At 37.3% G+C, this 17700-nt stretch overlaps 1 non-coding gene across 1 annotated transcript; it reads right to left on the bottom strand.

Moving 5' to 3' along the window:
- Positions 1–293: 293 nt before the first annotated feature.
- LOC132014717 (U6 spliceosomal RNA) lies at positions 294–400 on the bottom strand. Its single transcript, XR_009403372.1, has one exon. It is a non-coding gene; the product is annotated as a U6 spliceosomal RNA (small nuclear RNA).
- Positions 401–17700: the final 17300 nt, after the last annotated feature.

The following is a 17700-nucleotide window of genomic DNA, read 5'->3' as shown; positions in this document are numbered from 1 at the left end:
CACTGTCAACGTGGAGAAGAAAGACTTCAAGAGCCACACTTTGGAAAGGTAGAGTAGGTGGTTTCAAGAGCCAAAATTTGGAGTAGAGAAGAAGGATGATGGCTCCAAGGATGGATGTGGCAAGAGGCACCCTAGTACTCAGGCTAGTAGCCCTGCAGAAAGATGTCCTCCACAATCTCAAACAAACGAGCATTAGGGATACATTCACATGATGTGGCCTACTGCAATGACTGGGTGGTTTCTTGTTCTTTCAAAGGTAACTGTATTTTGTTTTATTTTTTAAAAATTGTTTTAAAAATATGGAACACTTCATGAATTTGCATGTCATACTTGCATAGGGACAATGTTAATCTTCTCTGTATTGTTCCAGTTTTAATATATGTCCTGCAGAAGTGAGCACAAAATTACCTATATTTTAAAACTTCCATCTTTAAAAAAAAAGCTGTAACAGTTTGTTTCTTTTTCTTTTTAAAAGTTCTGGTAAAATATATGTAACATTGAATTTTTCATTTCAATATATTTTTTAAAGATTTTATTTATTTATTTGACAGAGAGAGATCACAAGTAGGCAGAGAGGTAGGCAGAGAGAGAGAGAGAGGGAAGAACGCTCCCTGCTGAGCAAAGAGCCTGATGTGGGACTCGATCCCAGGACCCTGAGATCAAGACCTGAGCCGAAGGCAGCAGCTTAACCCACTGAGCTACCCAGGCGCCCCTCATTTCAATATATTTTAAGTGTATAATTCAGTGTCATTAAGTCCATTCACATAGTTATACACCATCATCTCTCTTTCCAAGATATTTTTATGACCCCCAACAAAAACTCTACCATTTAAGCAAAAACTCCTCATTTATCTCTCCCCCTAGGTGCTGGTAACCTGTATTCTACTTTCTTTCTCTATGAAATTGACTGTTGTAGGTAATTCACATAGATGGAAACATACAATATTTGTCCTTTTGTGTCTAGTTTATTTCACTTAGCATAAGGCTTTCAAGGTTCACCTATACTGTAGTTATGAATGAAAATTCCATTCTTTTTTAAGGCTGAATAATATTATACTGTATGTATATATATTTTTTATCCATTCTTCCCTTGATAGACATTTGAGTTGTTTCCACCTTTTGTCTATTGTGAATATTGTGAATGTTGGTGTACAAATATCTGTTCAAGTTTCAGCTTTCATAACTTTTGAGTATTTACCTGGAAGTAGAATTGTTGGGTCATAATGGTAATTCTATGTTTAATTTTTTGAGGAGCCATTGTACTTTTTTCTACATTGTACCTTTTTATACACCACTTTATATTCCCACGAGCACTGACAAAGGACTCTAACTTCTCTACATCCTTACTAATTAATTATTTGTTATTTTCTGTGTTTTTGTTGTTTTTTTAACAATAGTCATTCTAATGAGTATGAAGTGATATTTCATCGTGGTTTTGATTTGCATTTCCCTGGTGATTAGTGATATTAAGGAATTTTTCATGTAATTATCAACTATTTGTATATATTCTTTGGAGAAATGTCTATTTAAGTCCTTTACAGATTTTTAAGTTGTATTATATTTTTTCCTGACTGTATTGAGATATTATTGACATACAAATATGAAAGTTTAGGGGTTATTTGATTATTTGATTTATCTGATTATTTGAAACATGTATATATGGCAAAACATCTCCCCACAACATAGGGTATAGTAGTAACATTTAAGGTTTACTTTCTCAGCAACTTTTTTTTCTTTCAAAATTTTATTATATTCAAGTTAGTTAGCATACAGTGTAGTATTAGTTTCAGGGGTAAAATTCAGTAATTCGTCAGGTGTGTATAATACCCAGTGCTCATTACATCAAGTGCTCTCCTTATTGCCCACCATCTAATTACCTCATTCCCCCACCTACCTCCCCTCCAGCAACACTCATTTTGTTCCCTAGAGTTACAAATCTCTTATGGTTTACTTCCCTCCCTGTCTTTATCTTATTTTATTTTTTCTTCCCTCCCTCTATGTTCATCAGTTTTGTTTCTTAAATTTCACATATGAGTGAAATTATATGGTATTTATTTTTCTTTAACTGACTTATTTCACTTAGCCTTATACCCTCTAGTTCCATCCACCTCATTGCAAATGGCAAGATTTCCTTTTTTTTTTTTTATGTCTGAGTAATATTCCACATTTCTTCTTGATCCATTCTTGAGTTGATGGACATCTGGGCTCTTTCCATAGTTTGGCTATTGTGGACATTGCTGCTATAAACATTGGGGTGCTCATGCCCCTTAGAACCATTATGTTTGTATCCTTAGGATAAAGACCTAGTAGTGCAGTTGCTAGCTCAAAGGGTAACTCTATCTTTAACTTTTTGAGGAACCTCCAGACTGTTTTCCAGTGTCTGCACCAGCTTGCTCTCCCACCAACAGTGTAAGAGTATTCCCCTTTCTCTGCATGCTTGTCAACATCTGTTGTTTCCTGAGTTGATCATTTTAGCCATTCTGACTGGTGGTATCTCACTGTTTTGATTTGTATTTGTATTTGTTTTTTTTTTTTTTAAGATTTTATTTATTTATTTGACAGACAGAGATCACAAGTAGGCAGAGAGGCAGGCAGAGAGAGAGAGAGAGAGAGAGAGAGAGGGAAGCAGGCTTCCTGTGGAGCAGGGAGCCCGATGCGGGGCTCGATCCCAGGACCCTGAGATCATGACCCGAGCCGAAGGCAGCAGCCCAAACCACTGAGCCACCCAGGCGCCCCTGTATTTGTATTTGTAATGAGGTGGTATCTCATTGTGGTTTTTATTTGTATTTCCCTGATGCTGAGTGATGTGGGGCACTTTTTCATGTCTGTTGGCCATTTGTATATCTTCCTTGGAGAACTATCTGTTCATGTTTTCTGCCCATTTATTGACTGGATTTTTGTTTTTTTGGGTGTTGAGTTTGATAAGTTCTTTATAGATTTTGGATACTGGCCCTTTATCTGAAAAGTCGTTTACAAATATCCTCCCTCATTGCATAGCTTGCCTTTTAGTGTTGCTGATTGTTTCCTTCTCTCTGCAGAAGCTTTTTTATCTTGAAGAAGTCCCAATAGTTCATTTTTACTTTTGTTTCCCTTGCCTCTGGAGACATGTCTAGTAAGAAGTTGTATGTTGAGATCAAAGAGGTTGCTGCCGAAATTCTCCTCTAGGATTTTGGTGGATTCCTTTCATCCATTTTGAGTTTAATTTTGTGTATGGTGTAAGAAACCTGTTGACATCACAATGTCAGACTTTACACTATATTACAAAACTGTAGTCATCAAGACGGTATGGTACTGGAACAAAAGCAGACACATAAGTCAATGGAAAATAATAGAGAACCCAGAAATAAACCCTCAACTCTATAGTCAATGACTCTTGAACAGAGCAGGAAAGAATATCCAATGGAAAAAAAGACAATCTTTTCAACAAATGATGTTGGGAAAATTGGACAGTCACACGCAGAAGAATGAAACTGGACCACTTTCTGAAAAACTTTCAAGTATATAATACTATAGTGTCAGTTATTGTCACTATACTGTACATTAGATCCCTGAAGTTATTCATCTTATAACTGGAAGTTTGTGTCCTTTGACTAACATCTCCCCATTTCCCCCACCCTCCATCACCTGCAACTACCCTTCCACTTTCTCCTATGAATTCAGCTTTTTAAGATTTTACATAGAGCTGAAATAATACATTATTTGTCTTTGTCTTACATATGTCACTTAGCCCTCAAGATCACCCATGTTGCCATAAAAGGCAGAATTTACTTCTTTTTATGACTGAATAATATTCTACTCTGTGTGTGTGTGTGTGTGTGTCTTATCCATTCATCCATTGATGAACACTAAGGTCATTTCTATGTCTTGACTATTATGAATAATGCTGGAATGAACATGGGGATGCAGATATATTTTTGAGATAGTGGTTTCATTGCCATTGGATGTATCCCAGAGGTGAATTTGCTGGATCATATGAAATTCTATTTTTTAATTTTTTGAGGAATGTCCATACTGTTTTATGTAGTGGGTACAATAATTTACATTCTCACCAATAGTATACAAAGATTGCATTTTCCCCACAGCCTCTCCTCTCTCCTCTTGCTGTGTATTTGTGCATTTGATAATAACAATAACAAGTTAGACTTTTTAGTCTAACTAACAAGTGTAAGGTGATATCTTGTGGTTTTGATGTGCATTTTCCTGATAATTAGTGATGTTGAACACACTTGAAGATATGTTTCATGTCTTTTGGTCACTTGGATGTCTTCTTTGGAAAATATCTTTTCAGGGGGTGCCTGGGTGGCTCAGTGGGTTAAAGCCTCTGCCTTTGGCTCAGGTCATGATCCCAGGTCCTGGGATAGAGCCCGGCATTGGGCTCTCTGCTCAGCAGGGAGCCTGCTTCCTCCTCTCTCTCTGCCTGCTTCTCTGCCTACTTGTGTTCTCTGTCTGTTAAATAAATAAATAAATAAAAATCTTAAAGAAAATATCCATTCAGTTCCTCTGCTAATTTTTTAATCAATTGTTTTTGCTGTTGTTGTTACTGAGTTATATGAATTCTTTATATACTTTGGATATTATTAGCCTCTTATCACATAGAGGGTTACTAAATATTTTTTCTCATTCCATAGGTGGCCTACATTTTGTTAATTATTTCTTTTGCTGGGCATTGCACAAGATTTTTAGTTTGATGTAGTTGTACTTTTTTATTTTTGCTATTGTTCCTTGTGCTTTTAATGTCATATTTTAAAACTCATTGCCAAGACCAATGTCAAGTTTTTCCCCCTGTGTTTTCTTCTATAAGTCTTATAATGTCAGGTCTCTCTCTCTCTCTTTTTTTTTTTTTTAAACTAGGCTTCACACCCAATGTGGAGCCCAACCTGGGGCTTGAACTCATGACCCTGAGATCAAGACCTGAGCTGAGATCAAGAGTCCAATGCTCAACTAATTGAGCCACCCAGGTGCCCTCAGGTCTTGTATTTAAGTCTTTAATCCATTTTGAGTTAATTTTTATGAGTCATTTGAGATAGAGCTCCAGTGTCTTTTTTCTGCATATGAATATACAGTTTTCCTAACAACATTTATTGGGGAGATTATTCATTTCCCCACTGAGTATAGTAGCTGTCTGTAAATGCATGGGTTTACTTCTGGCCTCTTAGTTCTGTTCCACTCATCTATGTGTCTGTTTTTATGCCAGTACCATGCTATTTTGATTATCATAGCTTTGGAATATAATTTGAAATCAGGGGATATGATGCTTTCAGCTGTGTTCTTTCTTTCTCAGGGTTTGGGGTCTTTTGCGGTTCTTTGGAATTTTAAGATTGTTATTTTTGTTTCTGTTGAAAAATGCCATTAGAGTTTTGATAGAGATTGAATTAAATCTATAGATGACTTTGAGTAGTATGCACATCTGAACAATATTAATTCTTCTCCCACAAACATGAGATAATTTCCCATTTATTACCATCCTCAATTTTTTTCATCAATATTTTATAGTTTTCAATGTACAGATCTTTCACCTCCTTGGTTAAATTTATTATGTTTTGCAATATTACAGATACAATTAGTTTATTTAATTCTTTTTCAGATTGTTGTTCGTTCTTGTCCTTTCTTTCTTTTACCAATGTGTATCACACTGATTGATTTGTGGATGTTGAACCACTCTTGCAACCCAGGAATAAATTGTTGGGAACCTTCTGATTCTTGAATCATTTCCTTAATGAGGAAATAAATAGACATTGAAAATATGCTGGACACCATATTTCTTAACCTGGAAAAATATTCACAAAACATTTCTAAATAAAAAGCAGTCTAAGTCAACAAAACTAGAAGCTGGTTCTTTGCAAAAATTAAGAAGATTGATAAACATCTGGCCAGACTTATCCAAAAGAAAAAAGAAAGAGCCCAATTTACTAAATCATGAATGAGAGAGGAGAGATCATGGCTAATACCAAAGAAATAGAAACAATTATTAGAAATTACTACCAGCAACAATATGCTAACAAATTAAGCAATCTGGAAGAAAGAGATGCATCCCTGGAAACTAATAAACTACCAAGACTGAAACAGGAAGAAAAAAACAATCTGAACAGAACAATAGCCAGTAAGGAAATTAAAGCAGTAATCAAAAACCTCCCAAAAGAACAAAAGTCCAGGACCAGATGGCTTCCCAGGGGAATTCTATTAAACATTTAAAGAAAAATCATACCTATTCTACTGAACCAATTTCAAAAAGTACAAATGGAAGGAAAACTTCCAAATTCTTTCTATAAGGCCAGGATTACCCTAATCCCAAAACCAGACAAAGACACCAACAAACAGGAGAATTACAAACCAATATCCCTGATGAACATGGATGCCAAAATACTCAGCAAGATCCTAACTAATAGAATCTAACAGTACATTAAAAATATTATTCACCATGACCATGTGGGATTTATTCGTGGGATGCAAGGGTGGGTCAACATTCAAAAATCAATCAGTGTGATAGAGGACATTAATAAAAGAAAAGACAAGGGCCATATGATCCTCTCACTTGATGAAGAAAAAGCATTTGACAAAATAAAACATCCTTTCCTGATTAAACTCCTTAAAGTTCAGGGATAGAGAGAACATACCTAAATAATATAAAAGCCGTACATGCAAAGCCTACAGCAAATATCAGTCTCAGTAGGGAAAAACTGAGAACTTTTCCTTTAAGGTCAGGAACTTGACAGGGATGCCCATTCTATTATTGTTCAACACAGTACTAAAAGTCCTAGCCTCAGCAATCAGAAAACAAAAAGAAATAAAAGGTACTCAGATTGGCAAAGAAGTCAAACTCTCCCTTCTTCACAGATGACATGATACTGTATGTGGAAAACCCAAGAGATGCCACCTCCATGTTACTAGAACTCATACAGCAATTCAGCAACATGGCAGGATACAAAATCAGTGCACAGAAATCAGTTGCATTTCTATACACTAAAAATGTAACTGAAGAAAGAAAATTGAGGAATCAATTCCATTTACAATAGCACCAAAAATGATAAGATACCTAAGAACAAACCTAATCAAAAAAGTAAAGGATCTATATTCTATAAACTACAGAACACTTATGAAAGAAATGGAGGTTGACACAAAGAGATGGAAAAACATTCCATGCTCATTGATTGGAAGACCAAACATAGTTAAAACATTGTTAAAATATATATGTTACCCAGAGCGATCTCAACTTCCAATGCAATTCCTATCAAAATACCACTGACATTTTTCACAGAGTTGGAAAAAACAATCCTAAAATTTGCATAGGACCACAAAAGACCCTGTATAGCCATGGGAATGTTGAAAAAGAAAACCAAAGCTGAGAGCATCACAATGTCTTCAAGCTATATTATAAGACAGCATGGTGCTGGCACAAAAACAGACACAGAGATCAATGGAAGAGAATAGAGAACCCAGAGATCGACCCTCAACTCTATGGCCAAGTAATCTTTGACAAATCAAGAAAGAATATCCAATGGAAAAAGGACAGTCTCTTCAACAAATGGTGCTGAGAAAATTGGACCACCACATACAGGAGAATTGAATTGGATGGCTTTTTTACATCCTACACAAAAGTAAACTCAAAATGGATGAAAGACCTAACTGTGAGAAAAGACTCCATCAAACTCCTAGAGGACAATACAAGCAGCAACCTCTTTGACCTTGGCCACAGCAACTTCTTGCTAGACACATCTCCAAAGACAAGGAAAACAAAACCAAAAATGAACCATTGGACTTCATCAAAATAAAAAGCTTCTGTACAGCAAAAGAAATGATCAACAAAACTAAAAGGCAGCCTCCAGAATGTGAGAAGATATTTGAAAATCAGATAAAGGATTCATCAAACCAAACACCCCCGCCCAAAGAAAATAATCCACTCAAGAAATGGGCAGAAGATATGAATAGACGCTTCTCCAAAGAAGACATACAAATGGCTAACAAACACATGAAAAACTGTGCAACATCACTAGCCATCAGGGAAATAAGAATCAAAACCACATTAAGATACCACCTTGCAGCAGTTAGAATGGCAAAAATTAAAAAGACAGGAAACAACAAATGTTGGTGAGGATATGGAGAAAAGGGAACCTTCTTACACTATTGGTGGGACTGCAAGCTGGTACAGCCACTCTGAAAAACAGTATGGAGATTCCTCAAGACATTAAAAATGGAGCTACCCTCAAGAAATTAAAAATAGAGCTTCCATATGACCCTGCAATTGCACTTCTGGGTATTTACCCCAAAGATACAGATGTAGTGAAAAGAAGGGCCATCTGTATCCCAATGTTTATAACAGCAATGGCCACAGTCGCCAAACTGTGGAAAGAACCAAGATGCCCTTCAACGAACGAATGGATAAGGAAGATGTAGTCCATATACACTATGGAGTATTATGCCTCCATCAGAAAGGATGAATACCCAACTTTTGTAGCAAATGGACGGGCCTGGAAGAGATTATGCTGAGTGAAATAAGGCAAGCAGAGAGAGTCAATTATCATATGGTTTCACTTTTTTGTGGAGCATAAAAAATAGCATGGAGGACAAGGGGAGATGGAGAGGATAAGGGAATTGAGGGAAATTGGAAGGGGAGATGAACCATGAGAGACTATGGACTCTGAAAAACAACCTGAGGGTTTTGAAGGGGCGGGGGGTGGGAGGTTGGGAGAGCCAGGTGGTGGGTATTAAGGAGGGCACATATTGCATGGAGCACTGGGTGTGGTGCAAAAACAATGAATACTGTTACGCTGAAAAGAAATTAAAAAAAAAAAAAAGCAAAAAAAAAGGCATTTTCACAAATAATAATAATAAAAAAAATAGAGCAACCCTATGACCCAGTAATTGCATTACTAGGTATTTACCCCAAAGATACAGATGGGGCATTTGCACCCCATTATTCATAGCAGCAATGTCCACAATAGCCAAACTGTGGAAGGAGCCAACATGCCCTTCAACAGATGAATGAATAAAAAAGATGTGGTTCATAAGTACAATGGAATGTTACTCAGCCATCAGAAAAGTTGAGCACATATCATTTGCATCAACATGGATGGAACTGGAGGGGATTATGCTAAATGAAATAAGTCAAGCAGAGAAAGCAATTATCATATGGTTTCACTCACATGTGGCATATAAGGAATAGAATGGAGGAGCATAGGAGAAGGGAGGGAAATCTGAATGGGAAGATATCAGAGAGGGTGGCAAACCATGAGAGACTCTGAACTCTGGGAAACAAACTGAGGGTTACAGAAAGGAGGGGGGCAGCGGAGGGATAGGGTAATTGGATGATGGGTATTAAAGAGGGCACGTGTTGTGATGAGCACTGGGTATAAAAACAAACCCACAAAGAACTGCTGAGCAAAAAAAAAAAAAGTCTAGATAAAGCACATACAATCTGTTTTTAATTCTATATAATAAATATATTAATCAAAGTTACTTGAATACTGAAATGTTATAATGATTATATTTGGATAGTAATATTATGAATGATTTTGTGACTTTTTCCCCCTAGGTTCTTATATATCAATGTAGCTAATATTAAAACCGTACACACACACATACACATACATACACTTATACACACTCACAAACATACATGTATTTATTTTATGTATATAAAAATCTGGCAGACATTTTTGATAAATAAATTTAACACTGTGACTACTATATTTTTAAGAATATGTCTACCATATTGTGTTTGTTACTCTCAATGTCTTTTATTTCTGTTTCTTTTCTGTTGTCAAGTTGAATTTTTTTCCCCTGTTATCAATTTTTCCTAACAGAGATGGATTCATTCTAAAGCTAATGAAGTTTAAGCTTTAGAATGCCTTGTTTGGATAGGCCCCCACTTAAATACTCACTTTTGTTCCTCACTTTGTTTTGGTGATTTTATTTTGTAAAATTGTGTAACTTTTAAACTACATAGAAACTGGATCTTCCCCTACCTCTACATTTTCTTATTTTACTAGTTACCTTTAAAATTTTAAACATTATGTTTAACATTATATATATTATTTTTAGGAATATCTAATCACCCTACTTTTCTTTCTTTCTCACAGAAAGAGAGCCTTCCCATACATTAACTTCCTTCCAGTGCTTTCCTGCTTCCTTCCATGTTATTGTTACTCATGCTTTTTTAAAAAACACATATTTTAAAATAATCTTTGCATCCAATGTGGGGATTCAACCCACAAACCCCAAGATCAAGAGTCACATGTTCTTCCTGCTTAGCCAGCTAGAAATGCCTTGTTACAATGTTTTTAATTACTGCTTATTTTTACCTACAAAATAATTGTAATCATTACCATGATCATTATCATCTGTTTATATTTTAAGTCAAGTGACTTTGTTCTTCCTCGGTGGCTCATGAATGAATAAAATATACCTCTGGGAAGTCTGTGGTGTGTTCATGAACATCATCTCACTGAACCCTAGTATGTAATCCACTGAAAGAAGTGGCAGATTCCTTTCCAAAATACTCAGAGTCCTGGTGGCTGAGCAGATACATGATGTCCTTGGTCGTGCTCTTACCATACATGACAGTTTTTCTTAGAAGAAATCACCAGGAATGCACCTCTTCCTGGAGTCACCATGTAAGGGAAAGGGCTGGATCCATACAGACCCAGCTCCTATACCCCTAGAGCTCATTTCATGGCTATGCCATGACCATATATGGTTAGGGTGGAGGGAGGGCTTCCTTGTGAAGATGGGCCTCCACTGGACCTGGTTAGAAGATAAAGGGCATAAGATATCACTATATTATACACTGCTCTCCTTGGGTTTCTCCAGAAGCAGGCCCTGAGTATATAAGAGGAAACCATTTATTTGGGATGTGATGCCAGGAACCACTGAGAGTGAATGGGGCCTATAGGCAGCTGATAAAGGGGTGCTATTCTATCAAGACATCTGCTTCTGTAGGAAGGCTGGCCCTCAGTCTAGAATACTCCACCCAGGCGAAGGACATGGGTATAGATTTATCTTTTAGAGACAATGGATATTAGCATTTGTCCTGGGCTTGTCCTGGGCATAAATTGAGGATGCTCCTATGCTCAAAGAAGGCCTGGGCAGAGAGACCTAACAAACTTAATAGTTAATCTGTTTGTTTGCTCATCTTCTGAGCTACTTTATTTGCTGATTCTTTGTTAAGTGGCCAATCTTTTCTCTCTGTTGCTTTTAAATTTCCTGGTGATATGTCTACATACAGATTTCACTTTATTTATTCCCTTTTTAGGTGTAATTTTTTCCTAGATCTGAGACTTACCAACTTCAAATGATTCTAGAATATTCTCAAGCTTTATCTCTTCAAATGTTGCCTTGTTTCCATTTCCTCTGTTATTCTCTCTGGAATCTAGGTATGTTAGATTTTCCTACCCTTTCTTCTGTATCTCTTCATCCCTCTCAATTTTTTTCTTTATATTTTTGGGTTGGATCATGCATAATTTCTTTAGATCTACACTTCACTTCCTTACTTAGTTCTTGTGGTACCCTGTTTTTAATGTTTTTTTGAAATATTTTATTTATTTATATGTTGGAGAGAGCACAAGTGGTGGAGAGGAATGGCAGAGGGAGAAAGGGAAGGAGACTCCTTGCTGAGTAGGGAGCCAGATGTGGGGTTTGATCCTGGTACTGCAGGGTAATGATCTGAGCTGAAGGCAGACACTCAACCAGGTGAGTCACCCAGGTGTCCCTTTTATATCTTTTTCTTTCTTTTCATCTTTTAAAAAATTTTTATTTTGTTATATTAGTCACCATACAATACATCATTAGTTGTCTTCTTCAATTTCTTTCATGAGTGTTCTGTAGCTCCTTGAGTACAGGTCCTTTACTTCTTTGGATAGGTTTATTCCCAGGTATATTATGGTTCTTGGTGCTATAAAAAATGGAATCAATTATCTAATTTCCCTTTCTGTATTTTCATTGTTAGTGTATAAGAAAGCAACAGATTTCTGTACATTGATTTTGTATCCTGCCACGTTACTGAATTGCTACATGAGCTCTAGTAGTTTGGAAGTGGAGTCTTTTGGGTTTTTCATATAAAGTGTCATGTCATGGGGAGACAGTTTGACTTCTTCTTTGCCAATTTGAATACCTTTTATTCCTTTTTGTTGTCTGATTGCTGTTGCTAGGACTTCTAGTTATTTTCTGCTTCTTAATAGATTTTCTCAAATTTATCTTTGTATTCTATTGAACTTTTAACTTCTCTTATCATAGGATTTTTTTTTTAATTTTTAAGAAGTTCTAATAGATATTAGAAGTGTTTCCTGACACTGTTCCTTTTCTTATAACACCTCTATTTGCATCATTGATTCTGTATGTTCTATTAATCTGTTGTATAAATTAAATAAATTCAAGTTTTTTATGCCTCCTCCTTGCCTATTTTCTTCTGAGGTCTTATTTTCTCTGAAATACTTTGTTTTGATCTCTATATTGAACTTTGGAAACTCTCCCCAAATATTTGGTGATTCTTGTGCTGTTGTTGTTGTTGTTGTTGTTGTTGTTGTTTTCCTTTATTTAAGTGTGAGGCCTAGTAAGTAAATTGTAAGTGAAGAAGCTGTGTGTTGTTTTTGTCTCCTTCTTGTTAACTAGTGGGCCTCCACTATAGAGTGACTGTGCAGTATAATGGCTTATTCATACCTCCTCACCCATATGACCATGTTCCCATGGTGTCTGAGATCACTCAGTTTTTCTGGAGATGAATCCTTCAATTTCCTTCTTCTGAGTTAAATGTCAGGCTTCTAGCAGCCTGATGAGGGAGAAGTCTGAGATCTCAGCATTCACACACATTCCAGTTTGCCCTCTTTGTTCACCCTGGGGTCTCACCCCTGCTCTCAGTTGAGCCTACTGTCCTGGAATCCAGAGTCTTTCAGGATAGGAGCAAATCTGAGGTCTCACTTCTTCATGCACAATCAACCTTCCTGTACTCCCCAGTCGGGCCTCTCTCCCACAGTGTGCGGAGAGGGGGAAGGAAAACAGATCTGGAGTCTTTCCTGCCTTTCTCCCATTGCTTTCTTTCAGGCAGAGTGGACCTGGACTTTGCAATCCTGTTGAATTGGCTCTATCCCTCTCTCTCTTTGTCTGCCTCCCTTCCTCTCTTCCAACATATCCTTGACATCTCCAGTCTATGTTGTCTTCACTCTTTCTCTTTTCCTTGGTAAGTTCATACCTTTTTAAAGTCCATCACTGCATTTTGTGATATTTTTGATAGGTGCAAAGGTAAAGCTGAATGTTCAATCTATTTTATTAAGAGTGTGTCTCTTTCCCCTTTGGAGAACTTTCCATCCTTCCCCATCTCTGTGTTCCCCTCATGAGCACCAAGAAACCTTGAGGCTGGATCAACTGATGTGCTCTTCTCCTGGAGAGTTTGAGATAGCTGCCCCAACGGCACATCCTACTGCCTGTGGAGTCAGAAATGCAGTGCAAAAGCTCAGAGACTGTGGGATCAGGAACTGTCCTGTGATCCACATCTGGCTTCATCTGCTGAGTTCTTGTGTGACTTTCCCTGAGAGTAGATAAGACCTTCCCACCCAGGAGAGTGGGTAGCTTCAGCGGAGCTCCTCATCCTTGGCCCAGAGTAACCTTCTGTTCCTACATATAATGAGAAAGGAGCTTTGGATTGTCAGGCAGAAGCCTTTGTTCTGTGCAACCCAAACTATCTCTAGGCTTTAGTTCTGACCATTGATATGTGGGTTTGGACTGCTGAAGCTCTGAGGCCTCTGCCAGCTCCAATGTTCTGTGCAGGGACATGAGACCCCAGGAACAGGAGGACATTACAAGTATCCCCAGGCTAATGCTCTGTTACTCTCAATCTCAAAGCTGGCCTTGAGAATGTAAAGAGTGTATTTAATTAACTCTAATCAATGGATTCTATAAAAGCAAATAGCTGTTTTCATGAGTCATCTAGCTTTATCCAGCTCTGGAACCTCTGGGAGAATCCCAAGGCCCTCTTATCTGTCCACCTTCATTTTATCAAGCTCATGATCCATTTGCTGTGCCATAGGGTCCTGGCAAAAGGCATAATCCTAGGCTGTTTTTCAGGAAAGAACAAGGAGCTCTCTGGGGACACAGTCCCTGGAGTAAGCCAAAGAAGGTATTCTTTCATCTAAAGTGATTTCCAAGGACAGATCTTTTCATAGAAGCAGACCTGGACCCTTGCCAACTATGTGGAGGTGCATGGGAGCCCTGTCCTGTGCTGAGAGTCAACAGGTAATGGTATGTGCTGTTTGTCCTACCTTTGGGACTGCTTGCTGCAGTCAGGCCTCTTGTGTGCTATCCATCTTTGCCTCCAGCTTGCTAGGTCTGTTGTGCTAGCAAGATTTTGTTCCCTGCAGGATCCCAGTGATTTCCCTGGAATGGGCACATTCCAAAGCAAGGTCTGTCGTGCTAGCAAGATTTTGTTCCCTGCAGGATCCCAGTGATTTCCCTGGAATGGGCACATTCCAAAGACAGGATGCAGTTTATGAGTCAGTGTGATCATTATGCTGAAGCTGCTCCCAATCTAGGGCACAGTGTCCCTTCTAAGGAACTCAGTCTAGTTTTGCAGACAAGATTAATCACCAAGAAGCTATTTGTTGCTTACCTTGTGGACACCAGGAGATTGAGTGGTTGGGGAATCTCCTGGAGGAAGTATAGGAAGGCCTGAGGAGGCTAGGGTAGGGAAAGCAGAGCACTATGGGCAGGCAGGTAGCATGAGCAAAGGCACACTGGGGCAGGATGGAACCTGGTGGTGTAGCTGGTGATGTACAACATGACTTCTTTCCTTGAGTCCTCTTTCCTAGAGTCTCATCCTCTGTCAGATAATTAATTAGAGGAAATAGTTTTTTAGCATTTAATTAATTAATTAAAATTAAATTTAATTAACATATTTTGTATTACTATTTTCGGAGGTGCATAAAATTGCATGCAGTTTTAAACACTGCATGCAATTACTGAGTTACTCCCTCCTCAGATATTCTTTTCATGAGGTCAAACATTTAGGTATTTGGAACTTCCTAGACAATGGTCTAGATTTTCTCTTTTATCTGTGACTAATATGGGGTTCCTCAGAAAGCAGAGACCTAGAAAAAAAATCACATGTTATGTGCTTTAAAAACAGCCATCTCAAGAAAGCAGGAACAAGGGGTAAAAGAAATGAGTCAGAAAAGGAGGATTCTTCCGATCCAAGAGCATGGAATGCTCTTCTTTTTGTGTCTTCTTCAATTTCTTTCATGAGTGTTCTGTAGTTCCTCAAATACAGATCCTTTACCTCTTTGGTTAGGTTTATTCCCAGGTATTTTATGGTTCTTGGTGCTATAGTAAATAGAATCAATTCTCTAATTTCCTTTTCTGTATTTTCATTGAAGGGGCGGGGGGTTGGGGTACCAGGTGGTGGGTATTATAGAGGGCACGGATTGCATGGAGCACTGGGTGTGGTGCAAAAATAATGAATACTGTTATGCTGAAAATAAATAAGAAATAAGTTAAAAAAAAAAAAAAAAGAAAAGGAGGATTCAAATGAATTTGTGCCCCACTGAGTTGTCCACTACTTGGTATAGAGTGCATGTGGTCATTTTAAGCTCATGTCCTCATTTTTTTAAATTTTATTTTATTTTTTCAGTGTTTCAAGTTTCACTGTTTATACACCACAGCCAGCGCTCCATGCAATACATGCCCTCCTAAGATCCCACCACCAGACTCATCTAACCCCCCACACCCTTGTCCCCTCCAAAAACCTCAGTTTGTTTCTCAGAGTCCACAGTCTCTCATGGTTCATCTTCCCCTCAGATTTGCCCCAATTCACCTTTCCTTTCCTTCTCCTAATGTCATAAGAAATAACATGGAGGACATTAGGAGAAGGAAAGGAAAAATATTCTCATTTTCTAAAAGATCTATGAAAAACTGTATCTCAAAGAAGAAGTATTGACTAGAGATACACTCATCCCACAGAAAGAACATTAACACAACCATATTTCCCACTGCATATGCACAGGTGCCAGTGAATCCCACAGTCTCTCATAAACCTGCTTAACATAAATCAGCCCAATGGCTGGGGAAACAAGTGGGAAAAGTCTTGGGGGGTGAGCAGCTCATGCAGATCAACTGCACTCTCATTCTTTCTGGTTGTCTCCTGCAGTTCATTTTTGCTTTGTGGTAGGAACACAATCTGAAGATACAAACCAGTAAGCCACAGAAGCCCTCTTCAAGGCAGTGGAAATTTCTAGTCTCTAAAGAAAATTAAAATAAGAGTGTTAATTAAAACATGAAACAAACAAAAATTAGAATCTTTACTATTGCAGCCTCTCCCAAGATGGTAAACAATGTTAATCATTTCCCCCCCTCTACCACCTGTTCTGGATTTCCTTCAACAGCACTTAGTGGGTCTAGTGGTTTGCCAGGTATGTAATGAATCATATCTTCATCTCCATGGGCAAAAACCTTGGTTTTCTTAACTGAGCTCTGTTGGCTCGGTCTTTGTTATCCCTTCATTTAATGTGTATTTTTGTAAACATATACTTGGGATCTATTTATTTTTTTACTGGTCTGATAATATATTTCTTTTAACTGAGGCATTTTTTCATTCAATGTGGTTACTATAGTCTTATCACTATGTATATTTAAAAGATATTTTTATTCTTTCTGTTTTAGATAGTCAATATTTATTTGTATTTACCACATACCAGTCCATCATGGTTCCTCTTGTTCCCTTTTGTGATTCACTCATACCTTTGTTCAAGGGTCCTTTTTAAAAAAATTTTTTAAGTGATATTATCTTTCAGATTTTTTGGTAAACAATCTTGTGAATTTTTAGAACCAAAAAACAGCTTTGTTTCACATTTATTAGTATGATTTATTAAAATCATAATAGTGATTTTAATTTAGTAGTGATTTTAGTGATTCATCAGTTGCATATAACACCCACTGCTTATTACATCCAGTGCCCCTCTTAATCTCCATTACCCAATTACCGCCCCGCTCCACCCACCTCCCCCTCAGCAACTCTCAGTTTGTTTCCTAGAATTAAGTGTCTTTTATGGTTTTTCTCCCTATTTTCATATTATTTTATTTCTCCTTGCCTTCCCCTATGTTCATCTGTTTTGTTTCTTAAATTCCACATATGAGTGAAATCATATATTTGTCTTTCTCTGACTGACTTATTTTGCTTAGAATAATACCCTCTAATTCCATCCACATCATTGTAAATGGCAATATTTTATTCTTTTTGATGTCTGAATAATTTCCATATATATATATTCCACATATATGGAATATATATGATGAAATAAAAACTTTATATATGTAAATTTATATGTATATTTGGAATATATATGATGAAATCAAAACTACATTCTGGATGTGATCAGAATTCCTGCTGCAATACCAGTTTCTGATATTCCTGGAATGTATGTGTGTGTATATATATACATATATATGTATATATATACATTTTCCTTATCCATTCATCTGTCCATGGACATCTGGACTTTTCCCCTAGTTTGGCTATTGTGGATATTGCTGTTATAAACACTGTTGTATATGTGCCTCTTTGAATCACTATGTTTGTATCCCTTGGATAAATACTTAGTAGTACAATTGTCAGGTCATATTTTTAACATTTGGAGAAACCTCAATATTGTTTTCCAGAGTGACTGTACCAGTTTGCATTCTCACCAACAGTGTAAAAGTGTTTCCTTTTCCTGCATACTCACT

The sequence above is a fragment of the Mustela nigripes genome, chromosome 3 (assembly GCF_022355385.1).
Source record: "Mustela nigripes isolate SB6536 chromosome 3, MUSNIG.SB6536, whole genome shotgun sequence".
NCBI classification, from domain to species: Eukaryota; Metazoa; Chordata; class Mammalia; order Carnivora; family Mustelidae; genus Mustela; species Mustela nigripes.
The sequence above is the reverse complement of the archived record's forward strand: the minus strand, read 5'-3'. Positions and strand labels throughout refer to the sequence as shown.